We start from the raw sequence: 17,754 nt of genomic DNA, 5'->3' as shown, positions 1-17,754 counted from the left end.
GGTAAGGTATGTATACTATATGGTGGGAGAGAGTCTTCTAGGACTCTGCAAACTCTTTTTTTCTTTTTCCTCTTCCATTATACTAAAGTGTATATCTGGTCATCCCTGTAATTTTCCTTTAGGGATACACTGGTGTTTATTTTCTTATATGGGGGCCACCCTTCCTATAAGCATAAGCAAAAACATGTTTGGGAACATTTCTTTCACATCACTATCTCCCTTCTGTATCTCCTCTTCTATTTCAAATCCCACTCTTTGTTGGTGCCTCAGTATCATCGAGATGCCCTACTTTTGTGTTCTTATGATGTATTGTTCAATTGTAGCATTTACTTTAAACAACATCATCCAATTATTTGTCTTCCTTCTCCAATAGACACCTCGGTGGCAAGAACTTTGTCTAGCTTATATCCCCAGGATTTAGCACAGGATGTAGTCCTTAGTAGAGGCTGTGTGACAACGGATGGAAAATAGACTGTTCAGAGGAATCACTGCATGAAATGAAGGGTGGGATGTTTGGGCTAAGGGAAAGGATTGCTAAGGAAGAATAAGAAAGTAACAGGAGTTGATTTGGAGAATACAAAAAGCTAAAAACCAAGTTCTGTTAGTATCTGCAGAGTTCCTCACTTTTCATCTGTGGAAAGAGAAGAGAGTACTTTGCTTGACCCACAGGCATAATCTAGCTCCTCCCAAGTTAGAGAATTTCCAGCAGAGTGAAGAATTAAGCACAGGCCTGCATTATTTGCTGATGTCTTAATATCTTCCATAACTAAAAGCCAAATAGGGTATAAGAAGTTTCTATGAGCTCTGAAAATCGATTCATTTTAGAATACATGTAATCGAGAGCCCACTTTGTGCTGCAGCTATGGATATAAAGACAACTGGGACATTGTCTCATAATTTTTCTCAACCGAATTAGCTCTTCTCATCACTACAGCTGTCTCTGTATCAGACATTCATAACGCCACTTAAGGAGATCTCTAATGCTTTCTTGTGAAGAACTCCAAATGGCTTCTTTTCCTATAGGTATGCCATTCTTCTGTGCCCACTGCCAATTTAACCTTAAGTTTTCAGTAAATGAGATAGCCAAATCGGGTTCTAATAGTTAGTGTTAAATTGGTAGTTTCTTGGGGCATGTGGGTGGCTCAGTCAGGTAAGTGTCTGCCTTCCCCTCAGGTCATGATCCCAGGGTCTTGGGATTGAGCCCCACATCAGACTCCTGGGTCTGCTTCTACCTCTCCCTCTGCCTCTGCCACCTGCTTGTGCATTCTCTCTCTCTCAAATAAATAAATTTTTTAAAATGTTAAAAAAATAGAAATAAGTTGGTAGTTTCTTACTATATATTACATTTTCATCTATCCATTTAAAATGTGTATTGTGCAATGACCATAAACCTAGAATGTTTCTGTCCACAGGAATATATACACGAACAATATAGAAAATATTCCTATTTTCTTAGACCTTTTATGCCCACGCGGCAGACAATAAACAAACATGTAAATGGTATCAGCCAGAATTTTTTCTACAATAATGCTGTGAAACAAATAGCTCTGAAATCTCTGAATTAAAACACCAAACACTCACTTACCTCATTAGCAATTCTTAGGTAAGCTGGAATTGTAGGGTTCAGCTTACCATGGCTTGGAACTGTCAGCTGGGATCTGATTCACTAGTCCGGAGAAACCAAATCCCTGGACCAGTTGCTATCTGGGGCCTGTGCTTCTCATGAAGAATGGCAAGAGTGCAAGAGAACAAGCAAGATCATGCCAGCAAGTCTAAAACTCTGCTTCTGTCACATTTATGAACATTTTATTAACCAAGACAATTCACATGCCAAACCCACTATGAATGGATCAAGGAAATATTTCTCATTCATAGTGGGAATACCTTTAAGTCCTATGGAAAAAAATGTGAGTGTGTAATTTTGTGCTAGGAAATAAATGAAGAATTAAAAGTAATAATTCAATCTATCTGCCAGTGTCTTCGCTCTTGGTCACAATTTTTTAGGATCCCTCTGCATTTGAGATATACTCAGTGCCATCCCAGGAAACCTACAAAGGCTCCCCCAGTTTTTTTTTTTTTAAGATTTTATTTATTTATATGACAGAGAGAGAGAGCACACAAGCAGGGGAAACAGCAGAAGGAGAGGGAGAAGCAGGCTCCCTACCGAGCAGGGAGCCCAGTGCGGGTCTCGATCCCAGGACCTTGGGACCATGACCTGAGCTGAAGGCAGTCGCTTAACCGACTGAGCCACCCAGGCGCCCCATGGCTCACCCAGTTATGGCATCAGGTTCAAAGTCCATGATCTCATGATCCATGTCGGGTCTAGATGGAACTGCTCTTGATTTAGACATCTATGGCATCTGTGAATTGAGGAGATATGTTATCTGCCTCCACATATCTAACATACAGTGTTGGAATAGGGACAGGGTAAACGAACACTTGCTTTCAACACGGAGAAAACGAGGAGAAAGATAGAAGTCACAGCTCTATAGCAATTTTGAAATTCTTCCGGGTAAATTTTGCTGGTTCCCCTACAGAGAGGTTGGTTTATACCTTGGTTAGGCCCTGGTTCTACACCTGAGAGTTGATCAGCAGTCTACTCTGCCCTTGGAGCTTCTTCCTTTTTCATCTTGGCCTTTCTGACAAGTACTGGAGAATATGCCCTTCTTTGTTGCTGAGCAGATTTCTCAGCCTGCTTCCTGCCTGTAAAATTTTGGGGGCCCAGAGATCTTTATGTATCTCAAACAGACATAGTCTTTTTAAATCCAGGCTAGTGGCAATTTTTCGAAACCAATTCTCCCAGAATATTTTGTGGGATTCTCATGTAGATTCTGGTCAACTACATGTGCCAAATGCCTAACCCACTATTCTTTTAGAGACATGATTCTTTCTAGATGTAAGTGTAGGTCCTTTGCTCATTTATGAGTTGCACCCTTGATCTCCTTAATCTTTTCAGGGGTCTTAACAGAGGGTGTGACAACCACTTTTTTTATTTTGTCTTTGCTGTACGGCAGTGTTCAAATGCCACACATTTACAGGGAAATGGTTTAAGTTTTCAAACTTACAATCCCCAGAATTTCTAGGTTCTTTCAAGTCCCCTCATTCCTCCTTGCAAACTAGTCCATTTTTCCCAAGCTCATTTCTCTCTTGTAGTTACTTATCACATGTGGATGATAGCAGCCAACTCATACCATGAATATTCTGCCTCAGAAATGTCCCAGCCCACATAGTAATTGACTGTAGTATATTCTTCTGCCTTCTAAGTTATTGCAGACAATGGTTTTATCAAGTGTTTTGTTACTATTATAATATGGATTGTCATTTTTTTCCAGCTTCTTATTATAATTTTTTATCATTTCCTCTCTACTTACTACATGATCCCAAACCAAATGATGCATATTTTAAAGGATTTTGACAGCAGAAGGCCATTTCTGGTATAATTTCTATGTTAATTAGCAATTGCCACATTAATGATGAATGATAAGCCTCACACTCAAACCCAAATATCAGAGGCTCAAACAACAAGTGTTTATTTTCTTGTTAATGGTCCTGTGGGTTGGCTGAAACAGCGCTACTTCAGGTCATGGGGGGTTTGATTCTAGGCTTCTGATTAGGTTCAGTTTTATTCTAACAGTGTCCTCATTCTTCTTCAAAAAATGACTAATTATGATATGTTTTTCTTATAGGGAATAGTAAGAGCACCAGGACATAAGCAAGACCCACAGCATATTTAAAGTCTGTTCTTATCAAGTCTGCCAACATTTAATTACCCAATGCAAGTTAGTCACATAGCTAAGCCTAATGTCAGTTGGGTGGGGGTCATTTTCTACCTGTAGTTACGTGGCATGCATGTTATAGCAGGGTGGGAATTAAAAATTGAGAACAGTTTGATCTAGCACACATGCCAACAAGAAAATATCAACTAGTATAAAGGCTGTTAAGAAAATAGAGCAGAGTCATGTTTAGAGAATGCCCAGAAAACTGTTAAGAATAGTCTCCTGGAGATGACATTTACGCTGAGGCTGAATGTCTCCCAGCCTGAAGGAATAGATGGCGTAAAGACCTGGATGCAAGGATAAGCTGAGGGTGATGGGGGAACTGAAATAAGACCATGCGGAGGATGGTAGGAGATGAAATCAATGAAGCAGGTAAAGACCACGTTATTTAGACCTCTGTTATAATTACTATTATATGCAATATCATTCTGGACATTTCAGAGGATTATTTACCAAATGCTGAAAAATAATTGTGAGTTTTACTGGCTGTCATGATAACCCATGAGTTCAACCAGTCGGGAAATTTTTATACGAATTGAATTGTATAACCAATTCCAAATAATTTACCCTTTTGCCAGTTCTTATAACCTGCGAAGTGTTGGCCTACTAAGTTGTTTCAATGGGAATACCTGAAGATACAAAGGATTCTTGACTAGAGAGGGACCAGCTAAAATACTCAGAGAAAATGGTGGCCTCTGAAACTACTTGGATTCTTAAAAACTCCAGGTATTTATTTCCCCGTGAGCTTCTTAGAGCTAAATGGAGATATAAAGGCACTGGAGCCTCCGTTCTCCCCTTACTCTCACTCTTGGGAAAAACCTCTTATTCTTTTGCTCTCCAGAGGGTTTTCTAGAGCTGAAATAGCAACAGCTCCGATTGCTGGTGATATCTCCTCCTGGGGAAGTTATGTGCTGGCATGCCAGACAGGGTGGTCAGCTGAGGTGTAAAACCCTGGAGGTACAGCCCCTGCCCTTGAGAAGTTCATGACTGATGAGGGTGAAGAATGACTTTCTATGGGGCATACTCATGACCACAGAGAGTGTGGTTACATGCAAAGTTGGTTTTAAGTAGCTCAGAATCTCACTAAACCAAAACCTCAAAGATGCTAAACACTCTGCCCAAAATCATGAGGTCTTGAGCACTTTCTAGAAATGACCATTGATCTTTGTCCTATGTGAAAACTTTTGTTAAAAATTGGTATTTAATTAACCAGATTTTCCTTTGTCCTCGTCTTTCTGTAGACTTGAGGGAAAGAGAACTATTCTTTTTTCAAAAAATGAAAAAAGTAAATGAAAACCAGCAACAGGGCGAAGCTACTGCTGTCCCTGGGTTATAATGACACCTCCACAGGTGTGCCCTTGACTTCTTTTAAGAACGACCAGCTAAAGAGGTAAACTACACAGCTATAAATTTTCACCGCAGCATCTTTTAGCAAGAAAGGGGCCATGTCTAGATGAATCAGAATATGCTGGCTGGCAGAGCTCAGACACAATAATGTAGTTTTTCAGGAGAAATAAATGCGACAGTGTATCTCACACACATTTGTTTCTCAGACTTCAGAGCACTGGGCAGAGATCAGTTAAGCATTGCCACCTGTCTCATAGGTGGCGCCTCATTTTCAGGTGGGTCTCTGAGGTCATTAGCCCTGAGGCAGCCCCTCCTCAGTTCAGCTCCTGTGCTACAAGATAGGACAGGAATCCCGCAGCAGGAGGACCCGGGTCCTGGCTCCTAAGCATCCCCGCGGGACTCCAGCTGCCAGCACCGCCCAAAGAAGACAGCATGCCTCCTGGCCTGCAGAAAGCTCCCAGCCCAGGAGAGTGGCAGGTTAAAAGCCTATGGGATGGTTCAATCAAAGGCATTGCCTTCCTCTGTCCTGTGCCGCTGTTGTACATTGGAACGCATGCTGCTAGGAGACAAACAGGACACACGTTTATTTTCAAGCGGAGGACTTTGGAACCACTTGGGAAGAATATTCTTGATTGAGAACCAAAACATTCCATGATGCTTAACAAACCTGCAAATTGAAAAATCAGCATCGGCCTGTGCAGCCAGGAGGCAAGAGAAGGACCTATACCCTGAAAAAAAAATTCAAAATATTCCTTAAATGATATTTGTGTGCATTTGCAAAATTACCGCTTTCTGAATCAAAGTCTCAAGCTGTTTTCGCCTGAGAACATATGGTGTTCCGTGAGACAATATCTCGGCTGCCGCCGCCCATGACATACCCTGCCGCATTGCATAATGGACGGTCCCGCGAAGAAGGCGCTGCAGCTCAGTCAATGCCCCTGTAATAATATTTTAAAATAAATGATATGCATCATTAAATCACCGAGGATGACTAACTCAATTTTAGAAAACCCACAACTCCAGCAATCATAGTTACAGCTCTGATTTGAATATTTTCACTTTCACCTGAGCAGCCAGTGGGAGCCAGTCAAGCAGATTCGCATCCAGACTGTACTCTCAAAGGAGCAAGAAGGAACCTGTGATTATGTAGTTACAGTAACGTCGGCTCCATGCCTGCCGTCCGCCTGGGCTTTTTACACTTTTGCTTCCTCCCTTCTTGCCTTCTTATTTACATATCACAGGCATCCTCTTTGTAAAGTTATTTTAAATAATTTATTAGATTGATCTTTTTAAAATTCTACCTTGGCTAAATGTCATAAGGAGAGGGGAAAAAAAAGTCTTCTAAACTTATTTAGAGGTTTCTACTGGAGTAGGCCAGTTACCTGCTTCACTGCTGATATTCTAAAAATACCTCCATGTCCGTACTATTATCCATTCTTCACGTCCAATTGCTCTGTTATGGTAATAGTCAGAAGCACACCATGCAGTAATTACTTACAGCTGACTGAAGAAAAGAATATTCAACTCCCCCACTGTTCCACTAGAAGGTCTTTATGCACTATTAACTCATTCCTGTTTATTAATACTCTACTGGTAATTCAGACTGCTGCCTCTCAGGTTTGTAATAGGAGGACTATTAAACAGCAATTACTGACCATATGGGTTGGCGAATATTTGTTGTTTTTTTTGGTGGGCATCCCCCCCCTTCCGACTTGTTTTTTAAGAAGCCATATTACAACATAGTAAAAGTAACATCACATCTGCATGAGATTAACAGGCTTGGCAATATTTCTCCCTTAGAAAATGCAAATTTATTCCCAGATTATCATTACTGGCTTAGGAGACCGAGATCATGGGAGAAAGAGGAAAGTGGGGAAAGATTGTACGAGTGTAGGAAGACCCCTACTTTGGGTATCTCGGCTCTTACCTTCTCTATGTCGCCCCATAGGCTGTTTTCTCTTCCTGCCTTTGAGAGACACTGACCCGCCCTCAACTTCTGAAAAAAATAAGCATATTTATTGAGGAATCCAAATCGAATACCATTTTCCCTTTCAAGTTCCCCCAAGCATTTGGAAGTAGCCGCTTTAAGATTTAGCGTTTGGTAAATGCATCCCCCAAAGAGCACGTATGTATAGGACCCTGGGAGATGGCGAAAGGCCCCTCCTGGGAGAGGGATGGCATGAGTAATGGGTTCAAGTGGGGCAGGCAGGTGGTAAACGATGATTATGGTAATAATAACGCATGCCTCTCTCACAGGTAGTGAGCTCCAAGCACGTGGCAAGCATTAAACGCATTGAAATGGAGATGCATCTTTGAGATAAATAGGAGCCCAGGAGCTGCTTTCCGTGGAGGAGCTGAGGGATTGAGATCCGGAGCAGGTGAGGCACTTGGTGGGCCACCTCCACTGAGGCAGTGGCAGAGACTGCCTGCCGCACTGCGCTCCCCACACCGCCGGCTTTGGCTCCAGAGCGGCCAGCCCCCTCGGTGCTCCTTGGGGCTTCCCTTTCCACTCTCTCCCCATTCCCATAAGGATCATTCTCTGGGTCCAAACTCTTTTAGTCCATCAACAAACAGGTCAGCCCTCTAAAAATGCTAGCTTGCCCTTTTCATTCTGCCAAGTAAATCTAGTGTTTACCGTTGGCAGGTGATCTGAGCTGGCTTAGCACTCTTCCTTTGTTACCTGCTGGTGTTACCTGTGGGAGGCCTTTCTCTCAGACACACTCCAAATCCTTGAAGATGGGGCCCATGTTCTTTGAACTTTTCCTCTGTTTATCCCTGTGCCTCATTCGGTAATGGACACCCAGTTGGTGTTAAGCAGGGATTGGAAGAATTCAATGGAAATATGTAAGGGCAAGAAAGGACACCAGTCCCTACGTTTCCCTACTCTATGGAGAGGTAGGAGTTACAGTTTCTGTGTGAAGTATGGAAAAATAAACAGAAAATAACACAAATAAACAGCAACAAAAAACAAAAGGACAACTATCAGCCCCTTGGTACATAACAGTACCAAGCGAATACCTAACATATAATTGATGTTCAATGAAATGAATTCAATTAAATCAGATCAGAGCTTCTTCACAGTGGGTCTAAGCCCTAGGGAAAACTACAAGGCATTTACTTCATCCATGACCTGATTTGAACTAGAATTCTGGATTGCTTTATGGCCTGGAGGATCCTCAAAGGGAAGGGTTGTTTCTCGAAGAACCTCTCTGGTGGGCTCCTTTAAAAACACAGACTGATCCCAGGCCGGATCAGACCTACTTGGGATGATTTGAACAGCACCCTAGGCTCAGCCTGCCCACAAATGTCTAATAGATTAAAGGACCTGGTAGGCACCTTAGACATTAGCTACTCCAGTGGATTTCCACAGTAATTTTGTTTTTATTACTATTGTTTTTAAAGCAGAATTTATTTTTTTCCGATTAAGCATAATGCAGGATACTGACCCAGGTGAAGACAGAACAGCTGTGAAGTCAGGTCGGGAGGCGTGGACGCCCAGTGTGATAACGCAGCTGATAAAGCTACAGAGACGCTCCTAGGAGACTCTACTGTACCTCTATGAAACTATCTGAGCACTGTATGGAAAGCATTTTTCTAATCCCAGCCCCCTTTTGAGTCAAGTGTGTAGACTGAATGCCTAATTTCAAATCCACACAGTTGGACAACAGCAGGATTATCTCTGGAATCCAATCTCTTGGCTAATTAGCCAAGTTTTTGTTTGTGTTTTTGTTTTTGTTTTTGTTTTTTTCCTGTATCACCTACCTGTGCTTGTGGGTTACGTTTTTGTGACCTACAGGCCACTGTTAATAGGTACGTGTGGGACACTGGGAGGACCAGTACATTGGGCCTCCTCTCCCACGGAGCTGAGACAGGTCTGAAGTCTGATGAGTCAAGGTGAATTGGATGGAGTAAGCAGAAGCCCTTGACGATCCTAAATGCCACACACATGTGGGGCTGAGGCGGTTCTTTCCCACCTGGCCACTCCTGCACTTCGTGGTTGAGTCTCAGCTCTGGCTTCAGCTCATTTGGGTATCGCACGTGTGTCTGGGCTGGATCAAACGCGTGGACCCATCTCAGTCCAGCCTGAGCTGAGTGGAACTGCCACAGGGACTTGCTCAGGATGCTGGAAATTCTGCTCCTCCTGCTCACAGCACAGAATACGTTGTGCTGTCATCTTTTATAGTGTTTAAAAATGGGGTGGGGGTGGGAGTGTCCCTATTGCACACTGTCCTTTCATCCTTTCACTGACAGAGGCACCAGGGTATAGGAAACAATACAACATGGGGACTCAGGGGGTCTGGATTCCAGACCAGATTTTTCACCAGTTCAGCTGTGTGTCGTGGGGCCATAGCATTTAACCTCTCTGTACCCCCATGCCCTCATCCCCAAAGTCATGGCCTCTGGCCCAGATGTGCGTCTAAAATATCTTTGGCTTTACTGGGCCATCAGAAAAAGATAATGGTCTCTATATAGTAACTCTGAGTTAAATTATATTAAAACAAAACACATGATTATAAATAGTCCCATTATGAATAAAATGCTCATATATGCCAAGAATTTTAAATTAGGCTGCATGACAAAAACATTTATTTCTGATATCAGTGAAAACTTGAGATAAGTCAGTAAAGATGGTATTAAGCCTTGTAAATATCATCCAACTGTGACTTGGAGCTGTGGAACTCTCCCCGTGGGTGAGAACATCTGGGCAGTCTGTTGGCTTCATTGCAGGCATTCACTTATTCCGTACATCCTCACTTTGTTCTTACCATGTCTCCTTATTCAATTAATAGACATATATTAAGCTGATGCCATTGATTCATTCAGTAAGTGTTATTCAGTGCATCTTTAAGGAGGAACCTGCTACATATGTAGCACTGTTTTCACTGTTAAAAAGAATAATAACAACAATACTAATAGTAAAAAGGTAAGTCCCTGATGGTGAAGAGCTAATACTCTCATTCAGAAGGGAAAATGTATATGCTAAAAAGATAAATAACCGTACATGACAGTGATAATAAGAGTCCAAGAGAAGTATAAAAGCTGTAAGGTTTGGGAGTATGGGGGACTGGTTACGTGGCTAGTGTGCACCGGGAGGCTTCTAGCAGGCCTGGGCTGTTCCTTGAAACGTGATGATATGAGCACAGGGGGAGAGGATGAGAGCGGTCACTTCGGTAAGGGAACAGTAGGTGCAAAAGCAGGGACTTGGATAAGATGAAGACGTGTGTGAATTTAGTAACAGTCCAGGTCCATCTGGAGAAAAGAGTTTCGGTAAGAGACTCGTGGAAGCAGTGAGTGCGGAGTCTTCCATTTTAGAGAAGTATGGAAAGTCGGGAAGGATTTTGGCCATTATATCATAGGCAGAGAGATTTTTCTTTTTCTTTTTTAAGGTGTTTTGATTAATGGAAATGTTTTTATTAGTGAAATCACAGAAGAGTCCTAAGGACCAACATGGAAAGAAAAAGGGAGACGGCAGAAAATCACTGGGGGAGCAGGGGAGACAAGAGAGGCGTTAAAACATCAGAAAACATGACTGAGGCCACAGAGCTTGGAGGGACCCTGAGGGAGGCAGAGACTAGACGGGGGCCTCCATTTCGGGGTTCGGCTTCTTTTGCTCTGGATTCTGTGGGCTACAAGGGAGTGTGCAGTACAAAAGGAAATGTCTGGAGGAGGGTACTGGGGGAAGGAAGAATAAAAGGAAGAAATGGGGAGAAGATAGATGGAGACAGAGATCAGACAAGAGTGAGGGATGAGAGGAACCAAGAGCACATGGTTAATGAGGTGGAAGACAAAGGAAACTAATCAAAATTATTATGTGGCAGGTTGGAGTTCAACTCATAGATTCAGGTGTGCAAGTACATATAACCATTCTTATGTGAATTTTTCTCCTATTTCGAGGCCTTGTTTTGCAGGAGGCAGTCATGTCAACCCAGTCTCTGGAGCTTCCTCCCATCAAATCCCTGAGATTGTCTCTCATCATAGTACCGAGGTGATGGAGGTGGCTGGAAGGGGTGGGGTGTGTGCCCTTGGTTGCCATCTGTCTGCTGGGCACGTGTCAGTACTGCCACAGTCACCAAACCATACGGATCACCTCTGAGGCAAGCTGCCTTCAGGGCCTCCCAGGGCCGCTTCCGTGCTCTTCTCCTCCACTACAGGATCACAGTGCTTGTTCCATGCTGGGGGTGGGGAAGTCCACCAGCCCATCGGCCTGGAAGGACCATGCAGTGCCATCTTCTTAACAGAGTTCCTGTATCACTGGCTGGGTCCTCCTTGCTTTCGCAAAACAAAGGTATCTGAGGTTCCGCCCCTGCCTTCTCCCCACCCCCAGAGACCCAACCCCACAGTAGGACCGACCTGTTTCTAGATCTTCCTCCCCTCTACTCCAACTTTCCTCCCCTCCCTCCCCCACAAATGCAGACAATTGTCTCTATTCTTGACGGCATCCCATCTAGGATGACGCTCAAACATTTACGGGCAGGAAAAATGACAAAGCGGTTTATGTGACTTACTTAAGGTCACCCATCTTGTTAGTGAAAAAAATGAGTAGAAATGAAAATATGCTAGCTTGACTACCTTTTTCTTTTCCTTCCTCCCTCCTTTCCTTTTCTCTCTGTTTTTCTCTTTCTTTCCTTGTTACTTTCTTTCTCTTCTTCTTTCTCTTCTTTCCTCCCGGTCTCCAAGAGGACTTAAAATGTGCCAGGTGGTATATAGGTACTGGGTATATCATCCTGAACAAATGAAACATACTGCTTTCATGAACTGCCATTCTAGTAGGGGAGATGGACATTGAACACATGCACACACAGACAATTTAAATTGTGGTCAGTACTCTTCTCACTCTGGCAGCACATATACTAAAATTGGAATGATACAGAGATAAGCATGGCCCCTGTGCAAGGATGACAGGCAAATTCATGAAGTGTTCCATATTTCTTAGAGAACAAACTGATGGTTACCAGAAGGGAGGTGGGCAGGGGGATGGATTGAATAGAGGATGGGAATTAAGGAGCGCACTTGTGATGAGCAGCGGGTGATGTATGGAAGTGTTGAATCACTGTATTGTACACCTGAAACTAATATAGCACTGTATGTTAACTAACTGAAATTTAAATAAAAACTTAAATAATTCGTAGTAAGCACTATGGGTTCTATGGGAAAACTCTAGGGAGGATTAATTTAGGTTAGGCAACCAAGGAAGATCTTTCAGAGGAAGACATATTTGAGCTGAGAACTCGAAGACAAGGATGGGAGCGTTGCAGGTAGAGAGGATGGCATAGGCAAAGACTTGATATGTTCACAGAGCTCAAAAACATTTGTGTGACAGAAGTACTCCAAAAAGGGAAAAGGGAACAAGATGTGGTTGGAGAAACAGACAGGATCAAAGTCTATAGGGCTATGTCAGGCAAGTTAAGAAATTTGGATTTTATTTTAAGCTTAATAGAAAATAAACTTAAGCAGTGGAATGACATAATCTGATTAACATTTTAAAAAGTATTCTGGCTGCACTGTGGAAAATGGGTTGAAGTGAGGAAGTTTGGAAAAGAAGAAATTCGTGGGAGTTGGGGGCTCTTCAGGCAGTCCTGGGGAGAGATGATGTGGCTTTGGAGCAGAGTCCTCCAAGTGCAGATGGAAAGAAATGGAAGAATCAGGTCATGTTTTGGAGGAAGAGTTGTCAAATCATTGGATTTTAAGTGTTAGGGGAACAAATGTCCCCAGTTGCAGACACGAATGACTGGTTGTATGTGGTTCTGTTTACTGATGAGAAAGACTATGAAAAGGACAGTTTTGGACAGGAAGTTTTTTTTTTTTAAGACTTTATTTATTTATTTTGAGGCGGTGGGAGGGGCAGAAGGAGAGGGAGAGAGAGAATCCCAAGCAGATTCCGCACTGAGCACGGAGCCCAATGTGGAGCTTGAGCTCACGACCCGGAGATCAGGACCTGAACCAAAACCCAGAGTTAGACGCCCAACCAGCTGAGCCACCCAGGTGCCCCTGGACAGGAAGATTTCTGGTTCCCTGCAAGAAGATATTTCATCTTGTGGTGGTGTGACCATAGCAGACAATGTATAGACTAACTCAGTGTTTCCAATTCCTGAGCATGAGAAAGAAAACGTTTACCAGCCTTGTCATAAATTGTAATCTTTTAAACAAGTTCAAGAAAATGAATTTTAAGGAAAATATGTCATTTTCTGTCCAACTCATGTGACCGTCCCACCTCTTTCCGTCGTAATTTTGGAGGCAGTCTTTTCTAGATGGCACAGCTGCAAGGCAGCGGAGGCTTTTCAGCCTGGGTCCCTGAGCGACTGCCTTAGAGCTCTCCGCTCACCCTCAGTGTATCCTTCATATGAGTCAGGATATGCTGAGATTGTGAGAACTGATGGCTAACTCTTCAGGAATTTTCTGAGTTGCTGATTAGGTACAACCACTATTAAAAAGTAAATAAGGAAAACTTAGAGAAATCATGTTACAAAGAAAGTAATATATATTCAACACTTCTCCCTTCCCAATTATCTTACCACATTCATCTGTACTCTCGAGATGTTTAGGTCAATTGTATCCTGCGCTAAAATACTACAGGATGGTGCGATACTGTTCATCTCTTTCCCACTTTGTGCTCAATAGCATCATGTTGGGACCCTGAACTCAGCCATGGTGGGAGTATTTGTACCTTGAAAATGAGCACATGCTGCAAATCAGGGCTTGGTAAATTGTTGATTTGAAAACTTATGAAAATGGTGGGAGAAATGTCAATAATACAGATTAAAGGTATCTTGGATTTATAGCTGTTACATTGTGAACAGTATAAAAAGTTAAGAAAACATTCAAAATGATTATCTAATCAGCAAAGAAGTTGCCGATATCATTGATGGAGGGAAGTTCCAGCACTGGTCTTTGCAGTTTCACTTTTGTCTAACTTGTCAATGTAAAAAAGTTAGTGAATCAGAGATTGAATAAACAAGTGTGGGGGTTTTTTCAATGGCAAAAGTGAGTGGTGCATTTCTACACTATCTATAGGCAATCTTTATAGCCATGGGTTTGTTTGCTTTTTTTTTTTTTTTTTTTTTTTTTTTTTTAATATGGGGTAACGTAATGGCCTCAGCAAAATCCTGTGCTGAGACACCAGTAAAGCTATATGAATTCAGGGTAAAGAAGGAAGACCTCCCTCTCTCTTTTAGACCCTGCATCTAACTCATGTTGTTCCTTCTGCATCCTATAACTCTCTCTACTTTGTCGTCCATGCTGTCTGCTGACATTGCCCTAGTTGAGCTCTTTGTCATAGTTTTCTGAGCTCAAAATAGTTCCAGTGTGTCCCTCTAGGTCTTCTGCTACATTAATGCTAGAAGTATTTACTTTAAAATGATGAAACCAGATTCAGGTACTCCAGAAGATGTGGTATAGGCATACAGTGGAATATTATTCAGCCACGAGAAAGAGGGAATTCTGCTGTTTGCAGCAACTTGGATGGACTTTAAGAGCATTAAGTTGAGTGAAATAAGTCAGAGAAAGACAAACACTATATGATATCACTTATATGTAGAATATAAAAGAGCCAAACTTAGAAAAACTGAGTAGAGTGGTAATTACCAGGGGTTGGGGAACATGGGGAGATATCAGTCATAGGTCATAAACTTCTAGTTACAAGGTTAAGTTTGGGGATCTAATGTACAGTATGGTGATTGTAGCTAGTAGTACTGTATCATGTACTTGAATGTTACAAAGACAGTAGATCTTAAATGTTCTTACCACCAAAAGAAAATGGTAATTATGGGACACGATGGAGGGAGTAGCTAATACTATGGTGGTAATTATTTTACAATTTATAAATATATCAAATCAACACATTGTAAAACTTAAACTTATACAAAGTTAAATTTCAATTACATCTCAATAAAGCTAGCAAAAGTAAATTTAAAAAAAAATAAATACCGGTCTTCATTGTCCAAAAGACAGTATCTGGACATTTTAGTATGTGTACAAGGCCGTTGACTGGGTGTCCCTATCCTGCTTTCAAACCTTAACTCCCATTTCTCTCTCACTCCCCTCACACAGCCACGTCACCACGTGCTGGTTGCTGAATATGCCACACACTTTCAAATGTCCATGACCTGCCCCACTTTTCTACCTGTGATATCATTGTTTCAAAGCCTGGTCAAATGTTACACTCTCAGTAAGCTTTCTTCAGTCTCCCCAAATCGTGGTCCTGCCAGTGTGCCCCTCTCTCAATCAGCACATTGTCTTATCATCACTCAGGTAGGTGTCTGACCTGTCCACAAGCCTTGAGGGCAGGCACCTCAAACCCCCCAGTGCTCAGCACAAAGTAGGCACCCAAAAGTTTTTTGGGTATTTTTCTTTACAAGTGATTCTCATGGACTTAGAACACTTCTCTGATGTCATCCACAGCCCTGAAATGAAGTACAGTTTATTGAAAAGCCCAGAACCCCAGATCAACTAGCTAAGTAGTGGTTTGCCTAAAATGAACTGCACACGTGGCAACTTTTCCAAGTTCTTCATCCCAAGTCGGCCACAATACACCAGTGACTTATCTGAAAACATGTCACAGGACACACTTGAAGACTTTCTCTTCATGCCAGGAGGCTCCCACCGTATAGGCTTGATGAACATTCTCATATGCATTTGTCTAGTTATATGCTAAACAGTTGCTACATTAATTTGCAATTTAGATAACTTACTTTAATGTTATGTTTATTGCTGTTTTACTGTTTAAAAAAGTAGTAGGTCCAGAAGGATCCCTGGGCATCAGAGCTCAATGCTTTACAGTCCATAAAAAGTAAGTGGCATCATAAGAGTGTTATTATATCCAGGATCTCTGCACACTGATATATGTTCCTCCACACTCGTGCATAAAGTCTAAGTTTCCAAGCATGCGGTATTAGGTAGTTAAAGCACAACGATGTTAATTTGTGAAAAAGTTGACTCATATAGCCATGCAATAATCACTAACCCAAGACTAGAATTAAGTGGAAGTAGACAGAATGGGTTTTGTTCCCATGTATTGGCTGGATGACTTGTACATCCCTTACTGTTATGGGCTAAATTGTATCCTCCCAAAATTCATTTGTTGAAGTCCTAACCCCCAGCACCTCAGAATGTAATTGTATTTGGAGACAGAGCCTTTAAAATGAGATCACCAGGTTGGGCCCTGATCCAATATGATTTCTGTCCTTAAAAGAAGAGATTAGGATACAGGCATACTCAAAGAGGGAAGAGCTTCTTTTGACACTGGGAGAAGTTGGCCATCTATAAGCCAAGGAGAAAGGCCTGGAACAGACCCTTTCCTCATGGCTCAGAAGTGGCTAACCCTTCCAACAATATGATATTGGACTTCTAGCCTCCAGAATTGTGAGAAAATAAGTTTCTGTTTCTTCAGCTTCCCAGTCTGCCTAGCAAATATAGGCCAACCCATGCTAAATAGTCTTTAGAAAAGACTAGAGGTTCAAGAGTATCATTGCATGATTATCACAACTGATTCCCATGGCCCAACATTCAGAGCCTGTTCCTTTAGAAAAGATGTGAAATCATTGCTAAATCTTGCTTTGAAGACGTAGAAGAAATGGAAATGATTGTTATTTTTCCCTCTACTCTAGAAACCCCATTGAATCCCATTAAGAGACAAGTTCAGCTATTATAATAGAAAACTATGTGAAATGGCCTTTTCTAGAATAGGAGATGTCAGTGCTTTGAGGATGGATGGCATCAAGATGACTATATATTTTGTGGCCTATAGATTAGATAGCAAGTGGATAAATCTGGAATCTTGTATAAGAAATGTGTTTACAACATCCAAGCTTGTTCTTACTTAGTAATAATGATTTTTCTAACCAAATAAGGCCCAAACTTGTTATTAATATTGATCACAGGACACTTGTAAATTTTCAGCCACATTTTGGCCTCTTGCCTACATTTGATCCCTCTGATAAATAAGGTGGATTTTCCCCCATGCAATAGAAATAAATAGGTCCCCAGTAACTGTTGACATTTGCCATAGATCAAGTAACAATTTGGAGCTGGAGGAATGACTGGAAACTTCACCTCTGTAACAATCATTGAGATCTAGGGAGAGACAAGAGCTGCCTCACAGTCCTTTACACATGTTGATTCATTCCAGTTTGGGTTGTTTTCACTGTAAAATTTAGAAAGGCAGTGTGTAAAATGGTCCCTGGGCCTTGGTGAGATTTCTCAAAAGCAGTCTGAGGTCCACGTGAGCAGTTAGGATGAGAATAACCATCAGTGTTTCACAGTATGTGCTCACTCCAACATCCCAATTCCTATTTGGTCTCCCAATTTGGGACAGTTTGACATCCTAACAGAAGGTAGTTTAGTCACCTTGGTAAATGACTTCATGTAGGTTATTCTTCTTGGATGTAGTTCTACCAAGCAAAGAAAACAAACCTGAACAAAAACAATGCTGGAGCAGGTGTTCTAGCTGTTGGAGAGGAGTCTTTAGCGTGACATTACTCAATCACTTTGTTTCTCTTATAATAATATATTATTTATTAGAAGCATTGCTTTTTTTCTGTCTGTATCACTTTTTATAAATCTCACATCTAACATCTAACATTCTGCTTTGGGTGTGCCACAGGCAGAAGCAAGTTATGTTTGCAGAAGGTGAGCC

At 41.8% G+C, this 17,754-nt stretch overlaps 1 non-coding gene across 1 annotated transcript; it reads left to right on the top strand.

Moving 5' to 3' along the window:
- The first annotated feature begins 11,945 nt into the window (after positions 1–11,945).
- Positions 11,946–12,054, top strand: LOC112821435 (U6 spliceosomal RNA). The gene has a single exon (XR_003207454.1). It is a non-coding gene; the product is annotated as a U6 spliceosomal RNA (small nuclear RNA).
- Positions 12,055–17,754: the final 5,700 nt, after the last annotated feature.

This window comes from Callorhinus ursinus, unplaced genomic scaffold, assembly GCF_003265705.2.
Source record: "Callorhinus ursinus isolate GAN/ISIS: 27379988/994484 unplaced genomic scaffold, GSC_fseal_2.0 scaffold10, whole genome shotgun sequence".
Classification (NCBI taxonomy): Eukaryota; Metazoa; Chordata; class Mammalia; order Carnivora; family Otariidae; genus Callorhinus; species Callorhinus ursinus.
Note: the sequence above shows the minus strand (reverse complement) of the source record. Positions and strands in the feature narration are given on the sequence as shown.